The sequence below is a fragment of the Phyllobates terribilis genome, unplaced genomic scaffold, assembly GCF_046119375.1.
Source record: "Phyllobates terribilis strain yellow unplaced genomic scaffold, ASM4611937v1 Scaffold_16__1_contigs__length_26959993, whole genome shotgun sequence".
Taxonomy (NCBI): domain Eukaryota; kingdom Metazoa; phylum Chordata; class Amphibia; order Anura; family Dendrobatidae; genus Phyllobates; species Phyllobates terribilis.
The window spans coordinates 5955124-5980861 of NW_027362776.1; the positions used below are offsets into that span (position 1 = coordinate 5955124).

The 25738-nt window shown below is 41.2% G+C and overlaps 1 long non-coding RNA gene across 1 annotated transcript in view; it reads right to left on the reverse strand.

The window, feature by feature from the left end:
- LOC141176010 (uncharacterized) overlaps positions 1-25738 on the reverse strand; it is a 609231-nt gene that overhangs the window by 233499 nt on the left and 349994 nt on the right. The window contains exon 2 of the long non-coding RNA XR_012253093.1: positions 10974-11109. This is a non-coding gene — a long non-coding RNA (uncharacterized lncRNA). The remainder of the gene's footprint in view (positions 1-10973; positions 11110-25738) is intronic.

A 25738-nucleotide genomic window follows, 5' to 3' on the forward strand; every position in this document is an offset into this window, starting at 1 on the left:
TCATCCAGCCACTGACGTTTCTGGATCGTGAGTCATGGGGCCGAAGCAAAAGAATTGTCATCGGATCTACGGAAAAACGTAGTTGAACTGTATAACACAGGAAAGGGATACAAAAAGATATCCAAGGAATTGATAATGCCAGTCAGCAGCATTGAAACTGTCCTTAACAAATGGAAAATCAGGGGCTCTGTAAAAACTAAACAACGGTCAGGTAGACCAACAAAAGTTTTGGCCACATCTGCCAGGAAAATTGTTCGGGATGCAAAGAAAAACCCACAAATAACATCAGTTGAAATACAGGACTCTCTGAAAACTAGCGGTGTAGCTGTTTCAAGATGCACAATAAAGAGGCACTTGAAGAAAAATGGGCTGCATGGTTGAGTCACCAGAAGAAAGCCATTACTGCACAAATGCCACAAAGTATCTCACCTACAATATGCCAAACAGCACAGAGACAAGCCTCAAAACTTCTGGAGCAAGGTAATTTGGAGTGATGAGACCAAAGTTGAAGTTTTTGACCACAACCATAAATTTTACATTTGGAGAGAGGTCAACAAGGCCTATGATGAAAGGAACACCATTCCTACTGTAAAGCAAGGAGGTGGATCGCTGATGTTTTGGGGATGTGTGAGCTACAAAGGCACAGGAAACTTGGTAAAAGTTGAAAAAAGATGAATGCAGCACGTTATCAGCAAATACTGGAGGCAAATTTGCACTCATCAGCCCGGAAGCTGTGCATAGGACGTACTTGGACTTTCCAACATGACAACGATCCAAAATACAAGGCCAAGTCCACCTGTCATTGGCTACAGCAGAACAAAGTGCAGGTCCTGGAGTGGCCATCTTAGTCTCCTGACCTCAATATCATTGAGCCACTCTCGGGAGATCTCAAGTGCACAGTTCATGCCATACAGCCCAGGAATTTACAGGAACTGGAAGCATTGTGCCAAGAAGAATGGGCAGGTTTACCATCTGAGAAAATAAAGAACCTCATCGAAAACTACCACAAAAGACTTCAAACTGTCATTGATGTTAGAGGGGGCAATACACGGTATTAAGAACTGGGGTATGTAAACTTTTGATCAGGGTCATTTGGATGTTTTTGGTTGTCATTATGATTTAAAAAGAGAAAACACAGTAGTTAGAGAATAAATGGCTTCACTCAACCCATAACCATGAGTGGAGAGAAAGTTTTTTTGTGATCATTCATATTCTCTGAAACAAGGCCAAGAAAGGAAAAATTCTGCCGGAGTATGTAAACTTTTGAGCACAACTGTATCTGTCAACCAAGAAAATAAAAAGGTATGGCTCTTAATATATGGAAACACAAACATTTTTAATGTCTATTTATCATGCAAAAGTAAGAAAACATTCAAATAATATAAATATCATATTAACAGAATAGTGTTAACCTGCATTATAATTGTAACCAATTATTTATACTGCAAAGTAAACATAATAACAACATGTGTAAACAAATGGGAAAATTGCTTAAGTAACTTTTTGTTTTGTTTTAAAGAAAACCTTTTCAGAGAGAGAGCCTTGATAAAAATGTTTTTTCTCCAAAATACTGGGAATAAAAAAAAAATAACTTGTCCCGCAAAAAAAAATACTTTTTAACAGTGGCATGTAAAAGTTTGGGCACCCCTGGTCAAAATTACTGTTATTATGAACAGTTAAGCATGCATGGTGCCCATACCTTTGCATCGGCCTATTTTCCTTTTTGTAATTTTTAAAATGTAAAAGATAAAAATATATATTTTTTTGCCTAAAATACAAAGGAAATGTGTCATCTTTAACTTTAGGCCTTTTAGAGATCATTTCATATTCAACTTGCTTCACAAAAACAGTAATTTTGACCAGGAGTGCCCAAACTTTTACAATGCCACTGTATATGGCTAAACTACATAAAAAGAAAAACAATGATAAAAAAGGAAAAATTAGAGTGTCCTAAAGGTCTAAAACCCCTTAGTTACGGAGCAAATTTTGACCTTAATGACCAAGCCCCATTTTTCAGATCTAACCAGTTCCACTTTATGAGGTAATAACTCTTGAACTCTTCAACATATCCCAGTGATTCTGAGAATGTTTTTCCATGACAAATTGTACTTTATGCTAGCGGAAAATTAAGGTCTATGTGATTTTGGATTTTTTGTGAAAATATCTGAAATTTGATGAAAATGTTGAAAAATTAGCGATACCACACAACATAATTAACAAATAACATTTCCAATATGTCTACTTTATGTCACCATCATTTTTAAAATGTCCTTTTATTTTGGTACGGTGTTAGAATAGTTAATATTTCGCAGCAATTTTTAATTTTTTTAAGGAAATTTACAAATCCTATTTTATACATACCTATTCAGTTTTTAAGGCACTTTGAAAGGTGTATATATTGGAAAATCCACAGAAGTGAAACCCTTTTCTAAACCTGCACCATATAAACTGCTATTTACACAGCTTTTACACAGGAATTAAAGCGGACCTTTCACCAAATGTTTCATGTTAAACTGAACACACAATGTAAAGTATTTGGCCGGTAAGAAGCAGTAATTTTTTTTTTTAAATCAAAGTAGGAAATACCAGAGACATTTCACTGGGGACATTATCTCTTTCTAATGCCGACCAATTATAAGGAGGCAGCAACACATTAGAGAAGTGAACATGCCCGCCCAAAAGAGTTCACAGTCTGCTCTCTTACTGCAGTGAGAGGAAACTATGACCTTTTGTTGCATTTGCAGGGAAATATACATTAATTATCAGCGGCACTGCAGACACACCGACTTTCAGCTATTCACTTAAAATAAAAATGGAATCCGGCACTCTTTATTTATTTATTTTACTCACTTTTACAGCGCCATTAATTCCACAGCGCTTTACAGACATTATCGGCACTGTCCCCATTGGGGCTCACAATCTAAATTTCCCTATCAGTATGCCTTTGGAACGTGGGAAGACTCTTTGCATGATTTTATTCATATTCTAGTAGTGTGTACAGATAAAATTAAAGTTTCGGTCAAGTCGACCTTCATCAGATTGTACACTAGTGATCTATAGACATGTGTGAAATAGTGATTCCGGCTTTTTCAGAATTCAGAAAGCAGTCCACTGGTTCCAGGATATAGGGGCATAGTTTCAGGTGCTGCTACGCAACTATTATGAGGAATACGGAACTCACTTGTCCCCTGTGTGGCCCTTGGCATTTGTGCTGCAGAGCGACCTCAGTCTCTATGAACGTCCTCCTAGATGTGCGTACCATATTCCTCATAATAGAGCCAGGCTCTTTCTCCAGTCATACTTACCCAGCTACAACATTCTGTTCTGGAAAAGGCCAATAAATAGGCCGAAACGTTAACATATATTGGCAACAAACTGAATTGTTTTGTATAATAAATTATTTTTTTCTGCATGAAATCTTGGAGTGCCAAATCTATTTTTCCTATTACTATTACTATTCATGCACTTATTACAGGGTGTTACTATTACGCACAACGTGATCGGGCCCACACAGAAGCTGTGCGGGGCAATCATCGCCGGATGTCAGCTGATTCTCACAGCTGACACCAAGTGCTATGTGCCAGGAGCGGTTCTGCACCACTCTCGACACACTAACCCCCGAAAAGTTGACTGCAGCAAGGGGAGGTAAGTGCGTGCCTTGTACCTTAAATCGGGACCCTGTGCTGTGAGCATGGGGTTCCGATCGTTGCCGTGGTGACCTGATGTTGTCCTGACAAGATCCGGGTCACCAGGCATCAGGAAGTTACTTTGATCATGCACAGTGCACAATCAAAGTAACTTGTGCTGTGCAGGGCTGACAGCGTGCATAGCATAGAGATACTGCTGCATGTCTCTGTTATGCAAGCGATCAGCACATATTTGGTATCGCCTTGTCCTAAACGACCTGACCTATAAAACTGTCCCACTAGTTAACCTCTTTAGTGACAAAAATAAATATAAAAAACTAAGGAAAAAACAAAGCTTTATCATCACACCGCCCAAAAAAATGGAATAAAAAGTCATCAAAAAGACAAATGTAAATAAAATGGTACAAATGGTAAACGTCATCTTGTCCTGCAAAAAACAAGCTGCTATACAGCTCCATCAGCCGAAAAATAAAAAAGATCTAGCTCTCAGAATAAAGCAATGCAAAAAGTATATTTTTTCTATAAAATAGTTTTTATTGTGTAAAAGCGCCAAAACATAAAAAAGATATAAATGTAGTATCGCTGTAAACATACTAACCCGAAGAATAAAGCTGCCTTATGAATTTTACAACACGCGGAATGGCATAAAAAAAAAAAGAAAAAGAAAATTCCTGAATTGTTGTTTTTTGTTTATTCTGCCTCCCAAAAATCGGAATAGAAAGCGATCAAAAAATGTCCAATAAAAATGTCAACTCATCCCACGAAAAACAAGCCCTTACATGATTCTGTCGGCCGAAATGTGGTAAAATGATTGCAAAAACTAGTCTTTGAAACCAAAACATAAAAACCCGATATGAATCTGGTATCACTGTAATCGCACCAGCCCAAAGAATAAAGTCTTCTAATCACTTATACCGCACGAGAAACGGCGTAAAAAATAAACTCTAGGGTTGTGCTAGGGTTAGGATTAGTGTTGTGCTAGGGTTAGGATTGTGCTAGGGTTAGGGTTGTGCTAGGGTTAGGATTCTGCTATGGTTAGGGTTGTGCTAGGATTAGGGTTGTGTTAGGGTTAGGTTTGTGCTAGGGTTGGGGTTAGAGTTGTGTTGGGGTTGGGATTGTTTCAAAAGTAAAGAAAAAAAAATTGTTATGGCGACTAATGTTGAGTGCAAGTGTTTGCTACTTAAGTTTGCATCGGGTGTTCGGGTATGCACTGAGTATCGCGGTTGCTCGCGTGACATGCTGGAGTCTCCGCCACTTATGTTTCACAGCTGTTATACAGCCCAAAAAAACTTGCGGGGATTGCCTGCCATTCAAGAGTTATCCCCGTATGTTTTTTTGGGGTGTCTAAGTAAACTGCCCTTACCAAAATCACCAATGACTTACTTACAGCCAAAGCTAACAGACAATTCTCTGTACTCCTTCTTCTTGACCTGTCCTCTGCTTTCGAAACAGTTACAGATCCTCTCTTCCTTTGGCGTAAAAAACCTTGCCCTATCTTGGATCTCCTCATACCTTTCTAACCACACATTTAGCATCTCCCACTCCAACACTACCTCCTCACCCCACCCCCTCTCTGTTGCAGTCCCTCAAGCATCTGTCCTAGGACCCCTACTCTTCTCAATCTATACCCTTGGCATGCGACAGCTCATAAAATCCCATGGCTTCCAATACCATCTGTACGCTGATAACACCCAGATCTACCTTTCTTGCCCAGATGTCACCTCTCTGCTGTCCAGAATCCCAGAATGTCTAGCAGCCAAATCCTCCTTCTACTCCTGCTTCCTCAAGCTCAATGTGAACAAAACTGAACTCATCATATTTCCCCCATCTTGCATATCTTCCCCACTTGATCTTTCTATCACAATGAATGACATCACACTTTCCCCTGTACCGGAAACCCACTGTCTTGGAGTAACCCTTGACTCTGCCATGTCTTTCAAACCCCACATTCAAGCTCTCGCCACCTCTTGTCACCTCCAGCTCAAAAATATTTCCAGAATCTGTCCTTTCCTCAACCCTGAACTAATCTCCCAATACATACCCTTATGTAATCACCAGTCCTCTCCAAGACCACCTTCTCTCCACACTTATTAGTTTCTCACCCAATCGCCTCCAAGATTTATCCCAAATATCCCCCATCCTATGGAATTCTGTGCCTCAACACTTCTAATTATCTGCCACATTTGGATCCTTCAGACGGAACTTGAAAACCTATCTCTTGAAACAAGCTTACAGCCTGCTATGACCTTGCTTGTTGCCACCTCAACAACATCGGAGCTACTGCAATCCCCCCAACCTTCTGTCTCCTTCCCCATTAGTGTAGAATGTAAGCCCGTAAATGCAGGGTCCTCTTCCCTCTGTACCAGTCTATCATTGTTAGTTTGTTTACTCTAAGTGATATCTGTATTTGGTATGTAACCCCTTCTTATGTACAGCGCCATGGAATCAATGGCGCTATATAAATAAATAATAATTAATACTTTTTTAAAAAATAGTTAAATGTTCATTGTTTCTTCCATATTCTAAAAATTCCTGTGAAGCACCTGAAGGGTTAATAAACTTCTTGAATGTGGTTTTGAGCACCTTGAGGGGTGCAGTTTTTAGAATGGTGTCACTTTTGCGTATTTTCTGTCATAAAGGCCCCTCAAAGTGACTTCAAATATGATGTGGTTTTGTAAAATGGTTTTGTAAATTTTGTTGGAAAAATGAGAAATCGCTGGTCAACTTTTAACCCTTATAACTTCCTAACAAAAAAAATTTTGGTTCCAAAATTGTGCTGATGTAAAGTAGATATGTGGGAAATGTTATTTATTAACTATTTTGTGTGACATATTTTTCTGATTTAAGGGGAAGAAAATTAATATTTTGAAAGTTGAGAAATGTTCAAAATTTTTGCCAAATTTCTGATTTTTTCATAAATAAATGTAAGTCATATAGAAGAAATTTTACCACTATCATGAAGTACAACATGTCACGAAAAAACATTCTCAGAATCAGCAGGATCCATTGAAGTGTTCCAGAGTAATTACCTCATAAAATGACAGTGGTCAGAATTGTAAAAATTGGCCTGGTCATTACCGTGCAAACCACCTTCGGGAGTAAAGGGGTTAAATGGCCTCAGTGTGAATGTACACCTATGCATTGCACTAATATAAACATGTGCTCTGGCTCCAAGTTTTTTTAGATTTTGGTTTAGTTTTTTATACTTTATCAAACTAGGTATGGCTCCCCTTTATTTGAGCTGTTCATTTTGTTTATATAGCTTTCCACGGGCAGATGTCTGAGTAGTTGGGACCAAGGTCCTGCTCTGCCCTTATCTATGTTTACATCTGCTGACACATAGTGAGGTGAACTACAAGAGTTAGGTACCGTCCTGATTGGGTATACCTTGTCATGGTGGAATGGCTTTTAGTTTTTTTTTTATCAAAAGAATGTTAACTAAGTACCCTGTTATTTACATGGTCTATTTACTATTTATTTACTTACTACAGGGTATTTGCTTATTTGTTTTTATCGTAGGTTCTCCGTCTACATCATGTATACATCAGCAAGGAGGTAATCAGATTATAGCTGCTTTAGTGTAGTTGCCTTTACTCTATACTGGTTTTCTCTAGCAATATATCTGTTATTATTTTCACTGCTAATTTTCAATACAATCCAGTAGACAAGATATCAGGATAAAGTGGTTTATTTGTCAACGTGTTTCAGAGTCAATCTGCCTCCTTTCTCAGCACAACCACATGTAACTCAGGACATGTGTTTGTCCTGAGGTAGGAGTGAGATTGACTTTGAAATGTGTGATGGTCAGGCCTTTACTCAACCTCTGTGACGTAGGATGAGGGATAGTAAGGGGTCCATGTCACTTTACAGCTTAATCTCATACTTGCCCTTCACCCAGGCTATGGATTATGCATACCAAGTACCCCGAACCAGTCCACGCACCCAAGACACTCAGTGCTGCCACCACTTACCAAAAGAGCGGTAAACTTCACTGTTATGCACACAATGAACTAACAGCCCGCAGGCCATACACTGGTCACATGCACAGAATACCATATACTCTTTATGGAGACACTTAGGTATGTTAGGGCAACAAGACAGAGCTATTAAAGTTTTAGGCTTTAACACACAAAAGGTACAATGCTTAATACATAAAAATAGGGAAATAACAGACATACATAAAAGGTGAACAAATACTAATAAAACAAAGTAGACAAAAAAAGAGTAAGTCCTATAATTGCAGCCCTCTGTAAGAAAGTACTTTTATGTTCCCAGCGACATGGGTCAGAATGTTCACAAGTTCAATTGGCTTGGGTCCCTAACTTGTGTCACATCAGGAAAATAATCCATTCATTAATTTCAGTCCATCATTTGGGATAGAGTGAAACATTTTTCTCCTTCTTCCTGGGTCCACCTGGGTGCTTCATTACTAATACACACCGCCCCCTCAGCCCTTCAACTATTGTATATGATTTGCTATACATATGATATGAATCGTGCCTGAATGATATTGCAATCACAGGACGCTCATGTGCAGTAGTAGCCATATGCTCCCCCTAGATTACACACTGAATTAACATACTAGAGGTGGTATGTCAGAGGTGGAGGTCATGTGCTAATTGTGTATCCAGGAAGCTGAATGAGAAAACATTTACATTTCACAAGGATCATTAGACATTTAGGAGTCAGTGGAAGATATGGGGACTTAAATATGAAATATTTTATACCAGACAATACATATACACACGTGGTCACAATTGTTGGTGCCCCTTGTTTAATAAAAGAAAATGAGGAGTGGGCCAAAATACCTGTTGAGAGGTGCAGAAGACTCATTGACAGTAACAGGAATCGTTTGATTGCAGTGATTGCCTCAAAAGGTTGTTCAACAAAATATTAAGTTAAGAGTACCATCATTTCTGTCCAGGCCTATTTCATGAGCTTAAATTTTTTTTAAATTCTGTGGAAGCAGGGATGAAATTTATTATTACTTTAGTCAGATTCAAGTTATTTCTGTGACCATTGTGGGTTTTTCTTTCATTAAACGAGAGATACCAACAATTTTGACCATGTGTGTAAAATTCAGTGACCTATCTTCACTGCAATAAGAGATAAGATGGCTTAATTGTTTGGGTCAGCATGTTTAAAGAAAAAAACTGATTTACATAGTTGTTTTTATGTATTGCTTAAATTATTTTTTTTATTTTTTTTTCCACTTGTATTATTTTTGTGGGACAAATTGAATGTTTTTCGGTACCATTTGAGGTACATAACTTTTTTATAGCTTTATATGCAGAATTGTCAGACTCAGAAGGAACAAAAAACAGAAATTCAGTTATTCCTTACATATTTCATTTTTTATGCTGTTCACCCTGGCATAAAAGTGATAAGATGACTTTAATATTATGGTCAGTAGAATTAGAACGATATAAGAATCCTATGGGAATTTTCATAGCGTGCACACTGCACGCTGTGAGGATTTTCCAATGTCGGCACCGAGAGCGGCGGGTGTGAGACTGCAAGTATATGATTTGCATACAAGCAGTCATGTGCTGACTAGATGGGCACGGCCTCACTCAATACTCAATGCAGGTGTATTGAGAGAGGCTGAACACATCTAGCTGGAATGTGGCCAGAAGTATTGCAATTGCATACAATTCACATGGCTGTCTGCTCCTCACAGTGTACGCAGAGTGACTGCAGACTTGTAGCCTAAGACTTGTAGCCTAAGGACAACGCCTTTAAGTCTAGTTTATGTTTTTGTCCTTTCATTTTCGTTTGCCAGATTCTTTCTTTCATGGGTTATATTGCATCTCTACGAATCCTTCCCTAAAGACTAAAAGAACAACAAAACAATACAGTTTGGCCTAGTTTTACATTAGGAAAGTAGCAAGGGTATAGGAAAAGTCAGTATCTCACCTTGGTTGCTCAATATTCAGTTTTTACATGTAGCTAACAATGTAGCCTTCAATATATCATACTGCATTTCATGTGTTTAAACACCTCTCATTTGTTTTGAGAAAGAGAAAATTATTTCACAAAACCTATTGTGATTTACTGCATTATCATACATTTTCAATTACTTTTTTCTACTTGTGACTCAACAGTGAGGAAGTTTTGAGTAAAGTATATTTTATAGCCCCTGTTATCTATGCTATGTTCTTATTTGTTGAACTGTTTAACCCTTCATTAAATCAGTTTTTGGTTAAAACTAGAAATGAGCAAATCAAATATCCTTCAAATGTTAACAAAATTTGGATTCTACCAAAGCCTGAATTATACTCACCTCTACTTTCATTTATCTTGGCGCCACAGCTTCCGATCTAATGCTCCATGGTCTTGCTCCCTTCCTGCGGGTATGGTCTTCATTTTTAGATACCTCCAGCACTGGCTAGGCCTCATGCGACATCATGATGTGCATCTTCTCACCAAGTCTTGAGACCTAGTCATTGCCAGGGGCACCTAAAAATGAAGATAGAAGAGAAGACTGGAGCTTTTTAACATGCTTATAAATCTGGAGAGACGTCAGAGCATATTAAAAGTCTTTTAGCAGCAATTCAATTTACATCAAAGAAATTTCATGTGAATCAAATTTCCCATTTGAATTTGAGCAAACTTGGCAAATTCAAATTTCAGCAGATTCACTCATCTTTACATAAAACCTGTTAAGATTCTACCTAATATCCAAACTTTTAGGTTTTAATTATCCTTCAGGTGGAATATATTGCATTTGTTTTTGCTATTTAAATAGCATATATAGAATATTGCATGAACTAATTTTTATGTTCATTCACATTTACGTGTGTTTACCACTGGCTCAATTTCTTTCATACTAATTTCTATCTAGGGACCAATGATCTGAGAGCTCTGCTCAAGAAACTGTCTTGTCGATTTACTTTTAGACCTTTACTTCTCTACTCCAGTACTTTAAGAGTATCCTCACTGCACATATCATTATGAGTACATTGTACAACCCATGTATTTATAGATAATATTTTACAATTTGCTATCTGGCATTCCAGGTCATGACAAACACTGTCTGTAAGAATACCAAAGAGTAACAGATCAATGTTCAGTCATTTCTGCACAAAACCAAATTTCAGATAATTTATGAAGTCAATTTTTTTAACTTTTTGTTTTTGTCAAAACCAAAGAATCCACAATAGCCATTGTATTTTATAGCAGAATATAAGAAAAATGCTTTTTTGGTCATATACTTATCCATATACTGATATAACATAATGTTTAGCATGATGTAAATAACATTAACACTCTTCGCATTTACCATTATAATTTAGAATAAGCAGAAAAAATCAGCAATTCTCTTACATGATAACTTTAGTCAGGTTGCACCACTGGCTTGAATCCACATTCATCATGAGCATTTCAAATAGATAGCCACATTCAGGCAAGGATTCTATCACAAATGATTCATTGCAGTTATGTACAGGCTTTTGTAATCCACCTAATTAATGTCAAAAAAGAAAAAAAAATCTCAGAACATTGGAACACAGACTTTTATCAGTCATTTTATAACAGATACCTTAAATACAATAATCTAAATTCACAAGTCACTTAAAGGGGTTGGTCACTCACTTTACCTTTATTTTAACAGATGTTTAAGGGACATTGTTTTGCGGCACTAATATACAACCCTTGGCAAAAATTATGGAATCACCAGGCTCGGAGGATGTTCATTCAGTTGTTTAATGTTGTTGAAAAAAAGCAGATCACAGACATGTCACAAAACTAAAGTCATTTCAAATAGCAACTTTAGGGCTTTAAAAAACACTAAAAGAAATCAAGATAAAAAATGGTACTCAGTAAGGGTAATTTTTTTCAGACCAAGCAGAGGGAAAAAATTATGGAATCATGAAAAACAAACACACAAAAGAATACTCCAATACATCACTAGTATTTTGTTGCACCACCTCTGGCTTTAATAACAGCTTGCCGTCTCTGAGGCATGGACTTAATGAGTGACAAACAGTACTTTTCATCAATCTGGCTCCAACTTTCTCTGATTGCTGTTGCCAGATCAGCTTTGCAGGTTGGAGCCTTGTCATTGACCATTTTCTTCAAATTCCACCAAAGATTTTCAATTGGATTGAGATCCGGACTATTTGAAGGCCATGACATTGACCTTATGTGTATTCTTTCAAGGAATGTTTTCACAGTTTTTGCTCTATGGCAGGATGCATTATCATCTTGAGAAATTATGTCATCATCCCTAAACATCCTTTCACTTGATGGGATAAGAAAACTGTCCAAAATATGAATGTAAACTTGGGCATTTATTGAAAATGTAATGACAGCCATCTCCCCAGTGCCTTTACCTGACATGCAGCCCCATATCATCAATGACTGTGGAAATTTGCATGTTCTCTTCATGCTGTCATCTTTATCATTCTAAATCTCATTGGAACGGCAACAAACAAAAGTTACAGCATCATCACCTTGCCCAATGCAGATTCGCGATTCATCACTGAATATAACTTTCATCCAGTCATCCAGAGTCCATGATTGCTTTTCCTTAGCCCATTGTAACATTGTTTTTTTTTGTTTAGGTGTTAATGATGGCTTATTTTTAGCTTTTCTGTATGTAAATCCCATTTCCTTTAGGCGGTTTCTTACAGTTCAGTCACAGACATTGACTCCAGTTTCCTCCTATTCATTCCTCATTTGTTTTGTTGTGCATTTCCTGTTTTGGAGACATATTGTTTTACATTTCCGTTCTTGATGCTTTGATGTCTTCCTTGGTCTACCAGTATGTTTGCCTTTAACAACCTTTCCATGTTGTTTGTATTTGGTCCAGATTTTAGACACAGCTGACTGTGAACAACCAAGATCTTTTGCAACATGGCGTGATGATTTACCTTCTTTTAAAAGTTTGATGATCCTCTCTCATGTTGGAGCCATGATTCATGTCAGTCCACTTGGTGCAACAGCTCTCCAAGGTGTGATCACTCCTTTTTAGATGCAGACTAACAAAGCAAATCTAATTTGATGCAGGTGTTAGATTTGGAAATTAAAATTTACAGGGTGATTCCATCATTTTTTTCCTCAGAACTGAGTGATTCCATAATTTTATTCCTCTGCTTGGTCTGAAAAAAATTACCCTTACTGAGTACCACATTTTTAATCTTGATTTCTTTTAGTGTTTCTTAAAGCCCTAAAGTTGCCATTTGAAATGACTTTAGTTTTGTGCCATGTCTGTGATCTGATTTTTTTCAACAACATTAAACAACTGAATGAACATCCTCCGAGCCCGGGGTTGTAAAAGTAATCGAGTACTCCTCCTGTACTTGTTAGTAAAGCCTTCCTCACAGGATGCACAGCTCTCCTGTTTATAAGTTGACCGCTGATAGAGGAGCATGTCCCCAGACCTTTTCATCAGCATACACCAACTGAAAAACGCCTTTCTCATGTGAAGCATGTTCAAATGGAGGAGGTTAGCGGATTGGTCTGGTCATGTGCTCCTTTAAAAGTTTTTCCTGTCCCATAGAGTGACTCCAGATCAATATATTATTCCATCCCTCTGAGAACATAACTCATCCTGAAAATGAAAGGACCACAGCTCTGACATGCAGACATGACATAATAAATAAAAAAATATATTTTTTTTAAGAAAGGAGCTAGCTGTCATCAATGAAAATCTAGTCAAACTCTTTAGATTAAAGGTGGCTAAAGAAGCAAATTTTAGCTTGGACTAGAATTTAATGTGTATGGGGGAGCCTACCAGCTCAACATGCCTGATCCCTTGTTGCATGTTAGAAACAAGACGATTCCAAAAATGTAATTGCTCATTAAAAAATGCACTTATGCTCATATGTTTAGAAAATTTTGCAGAAATATTGTTAAATATTATTATGGATATTAATTTTTATTCTGAATTCTGTACCCATACATCGCAGAAGCCTCGTGGTAGGTGTTGCTGACAAGACATTCAAGCTATTCTTAGCTCAGTGTAAGTTAGTGCCATATATGAAGAACAAATGCTATGAGGGGCCTATATAACCCTGTAAGACATAGGGAGGGGCTCTATTGCCATTTCACAGGACACCAGATGAAGGATCTACATGCGGAGGACAGCTGACAAGGCACAGACACATGATGTCATCCTGAAGCATGTGCTGGACACAGACAGACGGAACCTACCATTCACGATCCCAGGAAAAGATGAGTGAATATCAACTAATAAGCTAATTCTGGACAAGTGGACAATCACTTTGTAACTATTTCACCAATTTTATGTAACTACTGCAATTATTCTTTTCAATGGACAATCCAAGAATAAATCGATAGATTTTTTTATTAGAATATTGTGATCTGTTCTCTGGAAGAATCCCATCTGATAAACAGTCCTCTATAAAAATATATGGAAATAAGTATATTTTAACAAATATCATTTAACCAAAAGAACTATATCCTGAATGCCCGGCTAGTATAGTGGAAGTCAAATGTCATTTTGCTTAAGAATCTTTGTCAGCCTATCAAATTTCCTCTGGACATAACACTAATTTATATATTAGTCACTTTCTTGATGTTGAGCTGTTAAGAAGAACCTCTTCTTGTAGCCTCTCTAGCAATCAGCTGATCTCCTTGGGTCTGGATTTTCTTTGTGAATTTATAAAGCACAATTATTTGTATTACTGTAATAATTTGAATTTATATGTTTGTCTGAAGCTATTAAGTTAGGGCCCAGGAGAGATGGACCCTACCTTGTTAGGATTCATTCTTATATACATTTTTTTAAATCAAATCATTTCTAACTATATCAATACTTTTGTATAGTCAAGTACAGAATATTATTATGTAATATATCAAGTGGCAGTGGAAGAAGTAAACTAAAAGGATCCCATATTAAGGATAATATTTTACTTATTGTTTCACTTATTGTTTTTGTTGTAATATGTATGGCTGATCTAGCAAGCATTTCAAATTCATAGGGAAAAATCCAAGTCCAATTAAAAGTAGAATTTTACAATAGCTGGCAACAAAGTGTTGCAAATGCAACAGATGCAAATTAATGATATTGTAAGGGAACTTCCACACAATGCTGGGAAAAAGAAATGTACAGTCTATAAAAAAAACAACTGACTTGTAGAATTAAAGAAAACATGTCAGTAGGCCAAAATTAGTCAGTTATTATTCTTACTTTATTACCACTGCTCCCTTGAGTATTCTGTAGTCTTCTTTTTGAAATTATAACCTATAAAACTGTCATATTAGGTAACTCCTTCACTGAACACTGTAAAGAAAATAAATAAAGAACGTGGCAAAAAAGTATACTTTTTCATCATACCGCCAAGGGGACAGTTTAATAAAACACGATTTAAAAAGTTGAATGTAAATAAATACGGTATCGTTGAATACATCATCTTTTCCGGCAAAGAAAACTCCAGCCATACAACATCAGCAGCAAAATAAAAAGCTATAGCTCTCAGAATATAGCGATGCAAAACCATTTTTTTTCTAAAAAATAGATTTTTTTTTGTGTAAAAGCAGCAAAACTTTAAAAAAATTATCTAAATGTGGCATTGCTGTAACCTACTGACCAGAAAAAAAAGCTGCCTTATCAATTTTCCACATGAAGAATGGATTAAAAAAAACAAACAAAAGCAATTCTTGACCAGTGTACCATACAAGTGTATCATAGAAGTGTACAGCTCTGAAGAAGTATACAGCTATGAATTATACCAGAATTGAACCAGAAGGGAACTGGATACTTAGTCACAGTAAACAATGTTCCTATTTGTTTTCACTCTGTCCTCTATAATCCTTCATTTTCTACTAACCCCCCTAATCCCTACAACTAGTAAGGTACTGGTCATTTCTCCCTCCATTCTTCCTATCCATCTCACCTACTCCTTAGAACTATTCCTCAACATACAATCCTTTGTCTCCAAACACAGACAGCCTCCTCATGCCCTCTCCTGCTCCCACCTGCTAACACTTTCCCTGCTTCTTCTTTCTGCCAGCAATATCTCTCCAAATCCCGCCCCCCCACCACATCCCCATAGTCACTTCTACCTCTCATCCTAGATCTATCACACATTTCTGCAAACTTTCTAACCTTCTCCTCATCCGCCCAGCCCCCACTTCCCCAGTACCACTAACTGGAGCTCTAAGGAATGCTCGCTCTGCCTGCAACAAACTTTCCTACATCCATTATCTTTTTTTTTACTAACAAACTTTCCTTCCTCGCCATCACCGAAACCTGGTTCGCCCCCTCTGACACAGTCTCTCCAGCTGCACTTTCGTATTTAGCATTCCACCTTCCCCACACCCCCTGCCCCAGTGGCAAGCATGTTGGGGGAGTTGGTTTCTCCTGTCAGATAACTACTCCTTCTCACATATCCCACTTTCACCCTCTGTTAACCTCCTCTCTTTTGACGAGCACTGTGTGCACACCTACTCCCCCTCCAACCTTCAACTGGCTGTCATTTATCGCCCCCAGGGCCAGCCACCACCTTCTTAGACAACTTCACCACCTTGCTACTTCACTTCCTTTCACTTCCTTTCTGCTCTTCGGACAAGCCAACAACCTGCAGTAACCCTCACTGCATGACCAGCTGTACCCTCACCTACTGTATCCTCATCCATCCCTTGTAGATTGTGAGCCCTCGTGGGCAGGGTCCTCTCTTCTCCTGTACCAGTCGGTGACTCATTTTTGTTCAAGTTATTGTAATTGTTGCTTGCTATGTAAACCTCTTTTTCACATGTAAAGCGCCATGGAATTAATGGCGCTATATTAATAAATAATATTTTCTTGAATTTTTTGTACATTCTGCCTCACAAAAATCAAAATAGAAAGCAATCAAAAAATATTATGTGCCTGAAGATGGTACCAATAAAAACATCAACTCATTCCACAAAAAACAAGATCTCAAATGACTGTCAGCAGAAATATAGAAAAATTATAGCTATCAAAATATGGCCATGCAAAAGCTTTTTTGTAGCAAAAAAACATTTTTTTTAAGATGTGATAGTAGCCAAACAAAAAAAAAACACAGTGAATGGCGAAAAAAATACATAAAATCAATTCTTGACCTGCTGTCGATTTTTTAATTCTGCTTCTTAAAACTTGAAGTAATCAGCTCACATTTATCCTGTGCTCTGAGCTGAGCACTTACATCAGGTTTTACATTTAAATCTCTAAACTACATGATTCAGACGGAAGATTTCCTATAATGAGGCAGATGGAGTCACTTTGGACTCTCTCTGGCTTATGATCCCGCAGTCTGTTTAAGTGTATTTTTAGGTATACACAGAAGTGCTGTTAGCCATAGTTTTGTGTATTTCTGAAACAAAGGCCACCACTGAATAGAGGCCAAACAAAGTACAGAGTAACTGTGCTGCCTCATTATAGTGAATGGATCCGCTGGGGGTTTCATCTGAATAATCTTATTCAGAGATTTAGATGGCATCCCTGATGCGAATGCTCAATCAGACTAGAGCGCAGGATCAATGTGATCCAAAATGTTATGTAAAATGTTCCCAATAAAAGCATTGTTCTGCCTCCCAAAGATCACAATAAGGCTCCGCTCACATCTATTGTGCATTTTGCGTTGAGCGCATACACCAGGGTTTCCGTGTAAATCTCTGAAATACCTGATTCAGATGGAACGCCCAGTGGAAGATTCGCTGCAATGAGGCAGATGGGTACACTGTGGAAGCCGTCTGGCCTATGATCCAGCAGTGATTGTCTTTTTAGGCTAGTATAAAAGCGCGGTCGACCACAGTTTTGTGCACTTCTGAAAAGAAGGATACTGCTAAACAAAGGCCAGATGGAGCCCAGAGTAACTCTGTTGTCTCATCATAGTGAATGGATCCATCATCGATTTCATCTGAATCATGTCATTTGGAGACTTATCTGGAAACCCCAAAGAAAGTGCTCAGCATAGAGCACAGGATAAATGAGATCCAAAATGTTATGTAAAATGTTCCCAACTAAAGCTTCAAATCAATCCACAAAAAAGGAAGTCTCCACTCAGGTCAGTCATCTGTTAACGGAAATATAATGAGCTTTCATGTTACTGGTAGTGCAAAGGCTCTGGAAAAGCAAAATGGCTCCTTGCCCGCCAAAAGAAATTCACCAAATTCTCCATTCCCAAATCCAAATACTCCTCTCCCTTCTGATCCTCACAGTGTGCCTAAACCACATTTAGCGTTAACATGTTTGGCATTTCTGTAGCAAAGAGAGCCCACCTAATTTATGCGACTGTGTCTCCAGAATTATGAATTGGGCATAATGTACTGGACACTACCATGTACTGGGTACTACAAAAGCAGATTTTTAATATTCACTCATCAATAGTGTTGAGCGAGCACTAAAATGCTCGGGTGCTCTAAGCTCGGGCCAAGCTTGCTGTGATACTCGGGTGCTCGACCCGAGAAACAAGCCCAATGTTAGTCTATGGGAGACCCCAGCATTTTTGTGGCGGCACCCCCGGTATTCTTTTAAAAGCTTAACACGTGCCCAAAACAATAGTGACAGTACTCAAATGACATGGTGACAGCATGTGGATCGCCCCAGGAAGCATTTCTGACCCCATGTCACTGCTGTCAACAACGTGGTCAGAGGTATTAAGCCACTTTTACAGGCTCATAATAAAACATTCAAAAACGAAACTGAAACTGCTTAACTGCTTTCCTGTGAAATATGTTAAGGAAGTTCCTTTCCAGGGTAAAGACTTGAGTATAAGGTAAAATAAATAACCAAAAAAAAAAGAATCCTCCACACCTTGGGCTATGTTCACAAGTAGCATTATTTATGCATTTTTGCAATTTTGTATTGCTTTCAACCGTGACAAATGCATTCACCGGGAAATGTCATTTTAACATTTTACAACCTTATCTGGCCATGTGCTGTGTGACACATGCATACAGTGCTGAAAAGACATGGGAACAGCATGGGGAAGACCCCTGGAAGCATCTCTGACACCTAGGTCACTGCCTAAAAGTGTGCCCATCAGAAGTCATCCTTGCCGCATCAGAAGATGCAGACTTGCAACTATCCCCGTGCAAGTCCTTGTCCCAGGGCAGTGTTCAATTGTACCTCCCCCATTCCTTGCAATGCATGCAGAAATATGCAGTCAACCACCCACCCACCCACCCGCAGGCTGCAATACTATACTGCTAGCTTGCACTTGAAATGGAGACATTTAGTTTGGAGGAGGCCAAAGCTGGCCACTACCTCATGGCTGCTTCGGCAGTGAGGTGTCCATACTCTGTCCCCAGCCACCCGGCGGCCGGGTGTCCACACTCGGTCCCCAGCCGCCTCGCGGCCGGGTGTCCACACACGGTCCCCAGCCACCTGGGTGCAGCCGGGTGTCCATAAACGGTCCCCAGCCACCCCTATTTCTCCTGTCAACTTCTCCCCACACACTTTTTTTAGCCCGCCCTGCTTTAGGGCAGCATTGGACGAGCCCACCAGAGAGCCAGACTCCTCCGGTGGGCCCTGGCTTCTCCATCAGGGGAGTTGAGAGTGCCAAGATGAGGAGCATGATGATGTTGATAGAAGTTAGCATCTGCTTTGTTTTCTTGGAATGCAAGCGTAAGTGTGCAGCATGCCATCCACCCACCCCCAGGCTGCAATACCATACTGCTAGCTTGCACTTGAAATGGGGCCTTTTAGTTTGGAGGAGGCTGAAGCTGGCCATGACCTCATGGCTGCTTCGGCAGCGAGGTATCCATACTCAGTCCCCAGCCGCCCCTATTTGTCCCGGTGTGACTTATACATAAGATTAAGCCCGCATACCAAAACATTACCTGTGCCCTCCCCAGTGCATTTAGTGGGAAGGACAGCCTATTCCGCTGAAGTGTGTGCATGCCAAACTCCTGTTCATGGTACATGCGAAGAAGCCTCCCACCCTGCACCTGTCGTTGAAGACTTGCAACTATCCCCGTTCAAGTCCTTGTCCCAGGGCAGTGTTCAATTGTACTTCTCCAATTCCTTGCAATGCAAGCGCAAGTATGCAGCCTGCCACCCACCCACCCCAAGGCTGCAATACCATACTGCTTGCTTGCACTTGAAATTGGGCCTTTTAGGCATGTGGAGGCGGAATCTGGCCACCACGTCATGGCTGCGTTGGTGGCCTGGTATCCATACTCAGTCCCCAGCCGCCCGTAGGCCGGGTGTCCACACTCGGTCCCCAGCCACCAGGGGACGGCGGGGTATCCATACTCGGTCCCCAGCAGCCCCGCGGCCAGGTGTCCACACACGGTCCCCAGTCGCCTGGGGGCAGCCGGGTTTCCATAAACGGTCCCCAGCCGCCCCTCTTTCTCCTGTCAACTTAACCCCACACACTTTTCTTAGCCCGGCCTGCTTTAGGGCAGCACTGGACAAGCCCACCAGAGAACCAGACTCCTCCAGTGGGCCCTGGCTTCTCCATCAGGGGAGTTGAGAGTGCCAAGGTGAGGAGCATGATGATGATGTTAGCATCTGCTTTGTTTTCTTGGAATGCAAGCGCATGTATTTAGTAGCGCCTAGGCCTGAGGTGGTCAGCGTTTTGGCGCATATCCTACCTCCTCCGAGGATTGCTGGATGTTTTCCTGCTACTATCCCAGTTCTATGACTCCCGTTAAAACAAAGCTTCAGGTGATAAATGATGGATGAGGTGGTGGCAAAGGAGAAAGAGCAGGAGGAGCAGGGACCATTCACATCAATATCAGGCCAGTCAACCACAAATGTCTTATAGGATATGTTTCTGTAACAAAAGGAGTGGTTCGGCTACACAGTTATAGGGCATACAGTGAGTGCAATGCAATACCAAAAATTTTGAGGCACTCCAATGTCCCTTGGAAATGACATGGAGGTCAGAGGGCCTTAACTAAACCGTTTTTTCCATTTATAGCAACTGGGTATCCTGTAGACTGTTGGCCTAAGCAGTGAATGGAAGGCTTTCCAAAAATTATGAGGAACTGCAATGCCCCTTGAAACAGACGTGGATTACAGAGTACTAAAAACCTTCTACCCATTGTTGGGGAGTGGGTCTCCCTTAGCTTTTGCTTTTCAATGCAAAGGCGAAAACTGACTAAAATTAGGTGGAAATGCAATGCCAGTTCGAAGAGTCGTGGAGGTTAGAGGTAATTAAAAACAACATTTCAATGCTCCTTGGAAGAGCTGTGGACTTTAGAGTGACTTAAGAAGACACTATAAATGCCCCTTTGAAGAGACATAGAGGTCACAGTAGCTTAACAAGACGGTTTGAATGCCCCTCGGAAGAGACGTGGAGGTCCCAGTAGCTTAACAAGACTGTTTTAATGCCCCTCAGAAAATTGGTGGAGGTCACAGTAGCTTAACAAGACGGTTTGAATGTCCCTCGGAAGATACATGGAGGTCCCAGTAGCTTAACAAGACGGTTTTAATGCCCCTCGGAAAAGTGGTGGAGGTCATAGTAGCTTAACAAGACGGTTTGAATGCCCCTCGGAAGAGACGTAGAGGTCTCAGTAGCTTAATAAGACAGTTTTAATGCCCCTTGGAAAAGTGGTGGAGGTCATAGTAGCTTAACAAGATGCTTTTAATGCCCCTCAGAAGAGACGTGGAGGTCCCAGTAGCTTAACAAGACGGTTTTAATGCCCCTCGGAAAAGTGGTGGAGGTCACAGTAGATTAGCAAGACGCTTTTAATGCCCCTCAGAAGAGACGTGGAGGTCCCAGTAGCTTAACAAGATGGTTTTAATGCCCCTCGGAAAACTGGTGGAGGTCACAGTAGCTTAACAAGATGCTTTTAATGCCCCTCAGAAGAGACGTGGAGGTCCCAGTAGCTTAACAAGACGGTTTTAATGCCCCTCAGAAAAGTGGTGGAGGCCACAGTAGCTTAACAAGACGCTTTTAATGCCCCTCAAAAGAGACGTGGAGGTCCCAGTAGCTTAACAAGATGGTTTGAATGCCCCTTGGAAAAGTGGTGGAGGTCACAGTAGCTTAACAAGACGCTTTTAATGCCCCTCAGAAGAGATGTGGAGGTCCCAGTAGCTTAACAAGATGGCTTTAATGCCCCTCGGAAAAGTGGTGGAGGTCACAGTAGCTTAACAAGATGCTTTTAATGCCCCTCAGAAAAGACGTGGATGTCCCAGTAGCTTAACAAGATGGTTTTAAGGCCCCTTGGAAAAGTGGTAGAGGTAACAGTAGCTTAACAAGATGCTTTTAATGCCCCTCAGAAGAGACGTGGAGGTCCCAGTAGCTTAACAAGATGGATTTAATGGCCCTTACAAGAGCCATACAGTACAGCATCTTAAAAACATTATTCCCATTATTGGGGAGTGAGTCTCCCATAGTGTTTGCTTATGCCTTCCAAGCAAAAGCAGCCGAAAATTAGGACAGAGGTACTTGCAATGCCCCTTACAAGAGCCATGCAGTACAGAATATTACAAACATTTTTGCCATTATTGGGGAGTGGGTCTCACTTAGTCTTTGCTTATGCCTTCCAAGCAAAAGTTGCCAAAAATTAGGACGGAGGAACTTGCAATGCCCCTTACAAGAGCCATGCAGTACAGCATATTACAAACATTATTTCCATTATTGGGAAGTGGGTCTCCCATAGTCTTTGCTTATGCCTTCCAAGCAAAAGTTGCCAAAAATTAGGACGAAGGAACATGCAATGCCCCTTACTAGAGCCATGCAGTACAGCATATTACAAACATTGTTCCCATTATTGGGAGTGGGTCTCCCATAGTCTTTGCTTACGCCTTCCAAGCAAAAGCTGCCAAAAATTAGGACGGAAGAACTTGCAATGTCCCTTATAAGAGCCATGCAGAACAGCATATTACAAACATTATTCCCATTATTGGGGAGTGGGTCTCCCATAGTCTTTGCTTATGCCTTCCAAGCAAAAGTTGCCAAAAATTAGGATGGAGGAACTTGCAATGCCCCTTACAAGAGCCATACAGTACAGCATATTACAAACATTATTCCCACTATTGGGGAGTGGGTCTCCCACAGTCTTTGCTTATGCCTTCCAAGCAAAAGCTGACAAAAATAAGGACGGAGGAACTTTCAATAATGGCAACACGGACCACGGTCACCCTGGTGGTATAGTGGTGGTGGAGGCTGAGGATAAGGAGAAGAACATAAAACAGCCGAAATGAGGAAGCGTATACCCATGTGTGGGTGTGAAGCGGTGCATGTGAATCCACCTCCCGAAATAACACAGTGGATTTGACTTTATGTTACTCTGCTGTCATTTGGTGGTGATGAGAAGTCTGGCCCAATCCAGCCCTTGTTCATTTTGATAAGGGTCAGCTTGTCAGCATTGTCAGTTGACAGGCGAGTGCGCTTATCAGTTATAATTCCCCCAGCGGTACTAAAAACACGCTCCGATAACAAGCTAGCGGCAGGGCAGGCCAGGACCTCCAAGGCGTACAGAGCTAGTTCATTCCAAGTGTCCAGCTTGGATACCCAATAATTAAAAGGCACAGAGGAATCTCGGAGGATGTCGGTACGGTTGGCAAGGTACTCCCTCACCATCATTTGAAACTTTCCACTCCTTGTGAGAGTACCCCGCGCCTCAGTGTCTATCCGAAGGGAGGGTCTGAGAAAATTGTCCCAGAATGTTGACAGTGTTCCCCTGCCTCTGCTGGATTGGAGTTGCGTCTCTCTCGCCTGTACGCCTTGGTTGGGCAATGAACTGTGACCTCTACCGCTAGCGTGTTCAGATGGGAATTTTTTTTAACAGCTCTGCAGCAAGGGCCTTCTGGTACTGCCCCATTTTTGTAGACCTCTCCACCCCAGGAATAAGAGAGTGAAAGTTCTCCTTGTAGCAGGGGTCTAAAAGTGTCACCAACCAGTAATGAATGTCACCCAACATTTTGACAACGCGAGGATCACGGTTAAGGCAGCGTAACATAAAGTCAGCCATGCATGCCAGACTGGTAACGGGCAAGACTTCCGTGCCCTCACCAAAATGACTGAAAATAACCTCGGCACTCAATGGATATGAAAGAATAGGATTTTTTATTATTCATGCAGTCCAACCAGAAAAATAAATGTTTCAGTGACAATTGACCTTCAAAAGTATTGCTGCAAAAAAAAGTGATGCAGTACAAAAAATAAATTTCTACAGAATAATTCATTTGAATATTATTAACACACTGAAATTAATAGGATGGGATGGGAAAATGGGAAAAGTGGATAGGAGAGGGTATAGGGTGCTGCCTATAGTCGGGGAGGCAAAGCTACAAAGCACTAAGGAAGACATAGCAGACTGCCAATGAAAATGTACGTGACTGAACGGCCCGGACAGTAAGTCTCTAAGGCTGCCTGTAAGTATATAAATGCCAAGGTGAGGAATAACATTCGACTGGCTGTCCCAGAGTGTCTGGAAGGAAAGCAGGGAGTACTATACCTGTATGGTGACTTGGATATGTCTTAGGCTACGCGGTATCCTCCGCTAGTAGAGAGCGCTGCCATACAGTGTGGAGGGCGCTAGTATATCACGTTGAACCGACTGTATGACAGTTGTACAGGTACTACCGTCTACAGCGCATGATACAAGCTCCTGTTCTTCCTCCTCCTCCTCTCCCTCATTGTCCTCCAATGCACGTTGGGATGAGATGAGGCTGGGCTGTGTGTAATCGCCCACTATGGCTTCTTGATCCATCTCATCATACTCTGGCTGCAATGCCTCCTCTTTAATTCTCTGCAGAGAGTGTTGCAAAAGACAGACAAGTGGAATGCTGATGCTGATGATGGTGTCATCACCACTCACCATCATGGTGGACTCCTCAAAGTTTGTCAAGATGGTACATATGTCAGACATCCAGGTCCACTCCTGAGGTCTTATGTGTGGAGTCTGACCTGAATATCGACGGCCTTGTTGCAGCTGGTACTCCACAACTGCTCTCTTCTGCTCACAAATCCTTTGCAACATGTGGAGGGTAGAGTTCCAACGTGTGGGGACATCACACACCAGTCGGTGTGCCAGAAGCTGCAAGCGCTGCTGCAACACAGCAAGGGCGGCGGAAGCTGTAGCCGACTTGCAAAAATGAGCTGACAGGCGGCGTACTTTGACGAGCAGATCTGGCAACTTGGGCTACGATTTAAGAAACCGCTGAACCACGAGGTTAAGCACATGAGCCAGGCATGGTACGTGTGTGATCTCACCTCGCCTCAGAGCCGCCACCAGGTTACTGCCATTGTCACACACGATCATGCCTGCATGTAGGTTCAGCAGTGTCAGCCACAGATCCGCCTGCTCTTTCACAGCTGTCCACAACTCACAAGCAGTGTGAGGTTTATCACCTAAGCTTATGAGTTTCAGCACAGCCTGTTGCCACTTGGCGGAGGCAGTACTGCAGTGTTTCCAGCTTGTAACTGATGTGGTGATATCTGAGATGGAGGCTGAACATGAGGAGGAGGAGGATGATGCACAGGAGCTGTACACTGTGGGGGCAACTCTGACTGACATAGGGCCCGCAATCTTCGGTGTCGGGAGGATGTGTTCCGTCCCAAGGTCCGACTGGGTCCCGGCTTCCACTATGTTTACCCAGTGTGCCATCAGGGAGATGTACCATCCCTGGCCACAAGCACTTGTCCACGTGTCCGTTGTCAGGTGGACTCTCCCAGTAACTGCGTTGTTGAGGGCACGGCAGATGTTTTGGGACACGTGCTTGTGTAGAGCCGGAATGGCACACCGGGCAAAATAGTGTCGGCTGGGGACCGAGTACCGAGGGACGGCCACCGCCATAAGGTTGCGGAAGGATTCCATCTCCACCAGCCTAAAAGGCAGCATTTCCAATGCAAGTAGTTGTGAAATGTGCGAATTTAGGACTGTGGCCTGTGGGGCGTTAGCTGCGAATTTCCGCTTTCGTTCAAAGGTTTGGGATATGGACAATTGAACGCTGCGGTGGGACGTGGACATGGACGTTGATGCTGTTTCTTGAGAAACTGCCATAACAAGTGAAGACTGAGAGGAGGGGGCGTCTTTGCATGCAGTATGGACAGGGGATTGCCTTGCACACACAACAGGGGGTTCTATAGCACGCACAACAGCTTAAGAAGCTGACACCCGCTGACACTGGTCGTGGACCCTGGGGTTCGCCCCACAAAGTCGGGTGCTTTGCTGCCATGTGCCTGATCATGCTGGTGGTGGTC